Source organism: Papaver somniferum, unplaced genomic scaffold (assembly GCF_003573695.1).
Source record: "Papaver somniferum cultivar HN1 unplaced genomic scaffold, ASM357369v1 unplaced-scaffold_19, whole genome shotgun sequence".
Taxonomy (NCBI): Eukaryota; Viridiplantae; Streptophyta; class Magnoliopsida; order Ranunculales; family Papaveraceae; genus Papaver; species Papaver somniferum.
Genome location: NW_020628818.1, coordinates 12,134,237 through 12,141,255, shown reverse-complemented (window position 1 = coordinate 12,141,255; position 7,019 = coordinate 12,134,237).

Below are 7,019 nucleotides of genomic sequence, written 5' to 3'. Positions count from 1 at the left end.
CCTTTTGTAGATTTGTCAGTCAATCAGGCCCTTGACTGACCTGAGACCTTTTGTAGATTTTTCAGTCAATCTAGCTCCCTTGGCTGACCTGAGACCTTTTGTAAATTTGTCAGTCGATCAGGCACCCTTGGATAACCTGAGACCTTTTGTATATTTGTCAGTCAATCAGGCGCCCTTGGCTAACCTGAGACCTTTTGTAGATTTTCCAGTCAACCATGCGCCCTTGGATAACCTGAGACCTTTTGTAGATGTCTACTCGTTGTTGATAGGGAAAATTATTCTTACCACAGAAGAGGTTGTTTACAATTTTGGTGTTACTACTCACATTCTCCCTCTTCTCCTCTCTTTCACATAAATGGAGAGGGAAAGGGTCATGCTCGATTGTTTGCTTGGCTGGTCCGAGCTCTCCAGAGGCGCGCTTACATTCAAATATACTTATTATAACGAGACATTTTTTTGTTGGGTGTCCTAATCTTCGATGATAGTGGCAGTACCTGGAAGAGTTCTGATCCATCTTGTTGACGTCTACTACCATCGTGGGGAGCTGGATTTCTCCTCTGGTGACCCACTTATTAAGTAATTTGATCGCGTGCTCTTTACTGCAAGGGAGAGGAGGCGGTAGATTAAAATCGCGCCTACTCCCTCCGTTCCTTCCTTGGCCCCTTCCGCCAGTTTGGAATTGATCTCTCCTTTCTCTATTGGTGTTGGGTCTTACGTTGCGAGATTCCTCGGATGCGATACTGACCGTATTACACCAAGTAGAGTTTATGTATATTTCTTCTACACAGTCGGAAATCCTTTCAGCTGCTTTATCTAGCTCGACAAAGGTTTGGAATCTGAGGTTGATCAAATTCCCCTTGAAGGCTGGGATCATTCCCCATACATAAATTTCAACGAGTGTCTCTTCATTTATTTCTTCATGACAGTCTAGCATCAGGCGCCGGAACCGTAAGATATACCTTCCTATTTCTTCCCCCATCCGCTGTCCATTCTTGCTTAAATCTATCGTCGTAATTTTCCTCTTAGCTGAGTAGAATTTCCGAAGGAAGAGTGTGGACATGGTTGGCCAGGAATCTACACTTTCTTCCTTTAGGTTGTCATACCAAGTGAATGTCGTGCCTGTGAGCGATTTGGGGAATTCTGTTAGGCATAACTTTCCATCGGAGGCCCTATCATTCATTGCTGATAGAAATCGGCTAAGATGTTCTCGGGCGTTTCCTTGTCCGTCATATGTCTTAAATTTTGGAGATGTGTAGTCTTTGGGGTATTGGTATTTTCGGATATCCATCGGGTATGGGCTACTTACGCGACAGTGATTGTCTTGTTTCACCACATGATAATTTTTCTCCAAGTACTTCGCCATTTATTTTTGTGACATAGCTATTGTCTCGTCGTTATTGTACTCCTCCTCCTTCTTATTTCCTCCGGGAGTGTCTTGTCCTGCTATTACTGCTTGTGCGATCCAGTCTTCAAGCTCCTTCCTTCTGTGTGAGCGCTCTTCTAGTTCGTTTTGCATATTTTGCAGGGTTGATGGTATGAATTTTGGCGGTTGGGTTACTTGCATGTTCTTTCCTTGTGTTGTCCTCACCTTTCTGTTTTGGGACCCATATCCTACCATTCGTTTGATAACGCCTTGGATCGGTGTTTCTTCCTCGCTGTCATCCCTTATTGGTACTTCCTCCCAATTGATGGGTTGGTCGGTTACTTGATTCTCTACTGTACCAGGGTTAGCTCCTCCTACGTGTGTCATGGTTAGCTAGGCACGAGCCTCCGGGTGTGGTCGCCAAATATTGAGGGATGATTTTAGGTTTGAGGTTCTACCCGTCCTAACTAGCCAAATGACCTCATTTTACCAAGATTAGTAAGAGAGAGAGAGAGTTGTCTTTTTTGTACCTTGTCCTTTCTTATATAGACTTTTCAAAAGCCCCTTCCTTTTATGACATCATGCCATGTGTCCTAAAATTCTTTAATTACCACTAATGTCATTCTTTCTCTAATAAAACTTCATTCTTTCCTATTAATTCCTCCCTTGTCCTTTCCATCTAATAAACACTTTCTTGGTGGACTTGGGTTTTAGTCCCTAAGTCCCCATGTCTCATGTTGGGTTTGCCTCCCCTTTGAGGGCACACTAGCCCAGCTAAGGGGTAATATTTTTCATGTATCAACAATAGATGAGTTCAAGTATCCACATACCTTTTATCGAAGAAGTTCCAAAAGCTCCCCTTAGTAGTTCTTCGTCTTCAAATGACGAACTCTGTGAAATTTAAGCTCAACTACATTATCTATGTCCTAGTACGAGACACCTATAAATAGGCTAGAAATCAAGACTTATAGTTTTGATCGCTAACATTGACAAACATGCTTGAGATATCAACGCATGCGAGTTCGACCGAGCAGTGCTCTAACAGAGATAGAATAGAAATAGACTTTCCAAGTGATAGATGAGTTTAAATATCCACATACCTTTTGTTGATGAAGTTCCACAAGCTCCCCTTAGTAGTTCTTCATCTTCAAATGATGAACGCCGTGAAAACTAAGCTCAACTACACAATCTATGTCCTAGTTCGAGACATCTATAAATATGCTAGAAATCAAGACTTATAGTTTCGTTCACTAACATTGATAAACATGTTTGAGATAGCAACGCATGCGAGTTCGACCGAGCAGTGCTCTAACAATCTCCCCCTTTGTCAATTTTAGTGACAAAACTATCAATACATATGGATTACAAAATAAATAGAAATTGTAGGTGCTCATACAAATGCTTGATCTCCTTGGCATCTTCAACACGACTCGAAAAATTCGTCACTTCCAAGTACTCCATGATTCTAATTGTGTTCAACTCAGCATCATAGTTATTGAATACCCGTAGCGATAACAATGAGAAAACAAATGCTTCCAATCATTGTTATACAGTGTCATAGTATTATTACAAAACATCAAAGTTCAATTGTATCACAACTTTGACAATAATACTATGGTGATATGTATCACCCCCCTTAGTCAATACTTCATCTCAACATGAAAACCACTCCCCCTTACATAATGATTCGTAAACCATATGTATTTGTAGTATGAAACTACACATTAATTCTCCCCCTTTTTTGTCAATATAAATTGGCAAAGGTACGAAAACTAGTGGGATCCTCATGAAATTTTCATAGAGATACTTCATGACCAAAAGAGAATAACATACCAACTTATTTAGATGCAATCATAAAGCCGAAGCTAAATGCATTCATTAAGGAGTTTATAAAGATACAAGATAACCCCTATAATATTCCACAACCGCACTCCCCACAAAGATTTGGAAATTAAGCACAAGTTCAGTTAAGAACTCTCCCCCATAATATGTCATTCCCGAAAGAACAACAAAGGCGACCTTGCTTTTACAAGAAAAGAAGGATTTCTTTGGATATAACCAAAACACATGAAAACATGAATTTGAATCCAAAACTCTCAATTGAATCAACCACAAAAAAATGATCAACTCAATTGGTCATGCTCGACATAAGAGAACTTACGGAGAAACACAGTATGTGCACAAAAATGTGGATCGGGGATCGACCAATACTGCGAAATATACAAGGATTCATTCTATTTTTCATTACTATTTGCACAATGACATATAATATACATAGTCCTTGTAAACAAAAGTGTATCCTTTCTTCCATCAAAACTTGCATAATGACGTAAAAGGCTTAACTTTTGTTTATCAAAATTTCATTCTATCTATTATCAATACTTTCATACCGACATAATAGAGATAACTTTTGAACAAGTATGGGACAGTCACAGGTTCACGGACGTAAACAACATATCCCATAACAATTTGCAATGTATAAAATCATAAAGATTAAAATTGCAAGCATCATCTTCCAAAAAACTTAGAATTTAAATAAATAAATCTAAAAACATGAAGATGAAAATGTTGGACATATCAATGTGTACTCACAATAATGTCTATTCCAAAGCCTAGTTATTCTTCTAAAAACACAAGAAATAAATTCTCATAAGAAGATTTACTAGATCAAAGCTCTTTGAGAACCTCATACCTTTCAATGAATCCATCATAGAAGGTATCACTGATTTCCTTGATACTCTTGACCGTAGACACACCATGTTCGTGAATTAGGACACAAACTTTTTGGTCAACAACCCGAGAATGTTTTCTAGCTTTGACACAGTCCATGATGAGCTTTTTTTGATTTCGTGTCAGAATATTTTGATTGGAAAGGATTCTGTCCTGACCATCTAAGAGTTGGTTTATTTGCAGTTGGATATTTGCAAACTCAACCTTTAAATAATCCTGAAAACAAATAAAATCCTTGACAGATTCATCAATCCAGGAGTTGTGCTCTTTCCTTGCAAGCTTCTTCTTTAGAACTAGCTCTTGAATTGAATCACTCCCTTGAGTGTCTTCCTCCATATCAAGATGCACAATCTCATGAGATTTTTTGCAGAGTTCTCCATATATATATATATATATATTTTATTAGGGATGGATTAATAAAATATAGAATATATATATATATATATATATATATATATATATATATATATGTATATGTATTTTAAGTAAGGAAACCCTATGAACTCGCAAAAGAGAGACATGGACGTACACGGACCGTATACAAGAGAAAGATAGATCCAATAAGAGATAACACACAGTTTTTTAAAATGGCTCAATAATCACTTTTAATTAGAGACTGAGTCATGATAGCAGAACTGCCAAACTCGGATTGATTAACAAGAAAATGACTAAAAAATTACAATTAATCTTGAGACTCCCATAATTATCATCCTTGCACCTCTCAAGATAGATTCAAGGATGAGATTACCTAGAGTTAGGTAAAGGAGTGAGAAGTGATCTCACTACAAATCATGGGAGAAGAGTTGTACAAGTTTTTTGAGCATTTTATCTGTGTACTACCTCCTTTCCTTGGAGGAATTTTTATTTACACCAGGTAAAACCTTGTGAGTATCAAAAGAAGGTGCAGAAGATGACTTAGTCATCAAGACATAATTTTCCTTTTTCAAGGTGTTATACTGTTCTCGGGAAAATTGAAGAGACGTAACAATTTTCTCTTTCTCAACACGGTAACTGTTTATTTATGATGAATGAGCCTGGACTAAAACGCTTTTCTATAATTGAGTCTTCCCTACCAGTATCTTCAAGAATACTAAAATTTTCACGCCGTAGAGTAGTTTCTTGAACTAATTTTTCAATATCGTTAGAGAGAGATCCAATAAAAATGTAGAGTTCACGTTCCCTTTCAAGAGATTTCTCAAATTCATCAATAAGCTGATCATTCTTTTCTTCAAGAGTCTTGATTTTAGAAACTTGAAGTTCAGCAGATTTTTTTAATTATTTTGTGAGTTCCATTTCAGATTCTGACACGATCTCACAAATCTTGTTTTTCCCTCAGCATTCGAAAGAATCTACTAAGGAGCAATCCTTTAAGACAAACCCAAGATTTCTGTTGTGATTAGAATCTTTGTAAGACATATCAATATGTGTTAGCTTGTGAGATACTTCTTAGGTCCTCAGAACACAGATTGCTACAAACACAAACTTATAAGGTCTTTAACGTGTTTTCCTGCTCCGATACCAATTGAAAATGCAGGGTCTAACAAACACACCCAACAATTCATTTGGCAATCTGAGAGGACTTACTCCAATATACTTTCTAGAAAATCAACTAGACAGTCAGACTCAATCTAGAAAAAAGTATATCAAAGAGTTTAATATCTCTAACTCTTAATTCAATCCGCAATCAGCAAATAGAAATCTGCGAGCCCGATTGAATATAAGAGGAGTAACTTGAACGGTACCAAAGATCGATGTTCAAGTGTGAATCAATTTAAACCAACAACCCACGGTCGGATATTGTAATTGATTGAACTTAACGCACAACCTGTGATATCTCAATCATATAGCAAAATATAATGCGGAAAAAAAATAACACAGACACCAGAATTTTGTTAACGAGGAAACCACAATGCAGAAAAACCCCGGGACCTAGTCCAGATTGAACACCATACTGTATTAATACGCTACAGACTCTAGCCTACTACCAATTAACTTCGGACTGGACTGTAGTTGAACCCTAATCCATCTCACGCTGATTCAAGGTACAGTTGCGCTCCTTACGTCTCTGATCCCAGCAGGATACTGCGCACTTGATTCCCTTAGTTGATCTCACCCACAACCAAGAGTTGTTACGACCCAAAGTCGAAGACTTGATAAACAAATCTGTCTCACACAGAAAAGTTTATAGTTTGAATAAATCTGTCTCCCACAGAAATACCCAAGAGCTTTTGTTCTGTCTTTTGGTAAATCAAGGTGAACATGAACTAATTGATAATAGTTGGGTATGGCTTCACAATCCCAATGAAGTCTTTGAAGTCGTTAACCTACCGGGTCTCGATGGAAACCTAAGGTTAAAGGAGAATCGACTCTAGTTTGTGCAACTAGTAACACACATGAGCTGTGGGGATTAGTTTTCCCAGTTGCTAGAGTTATCTTTTATATAGTTTTCAAATCAGGGTTTGCAATCCAAGTTACCTTGGTAACAAAGCATTCAATATTCACCGTTAGATGAAAAACCTGATTCAACCAAGCTAATATCTTTCAATCGTTGGATCGAACTTAGCTTGTTACACACAAATAAAATGTACCCTCATTTAGGTTTATGTAACCGTACCCAAACGTGTACACCATGTTGGTTCACAAATAGTTAACTGAGGTTATCCATATGATTATTCTCATATCAACCTTATTCATCTTAACAATAACTAGTTCAAATGACTCAAATAAAACTAGTTAAAGAGTTGTTCAATTGTTATATTCTCATAGAATTATACAAGAACACAATTGAAGCAAAATCAGTTTGATTCACTCGAATCAATCATGAACATTATATGGTTTGCAAAGATTACATTCCTTATTATGTAAATTTTTATGTTCATGTTCATAACCGATTTTAGAACTTTGCAAACGGGTATGCATACTTGAA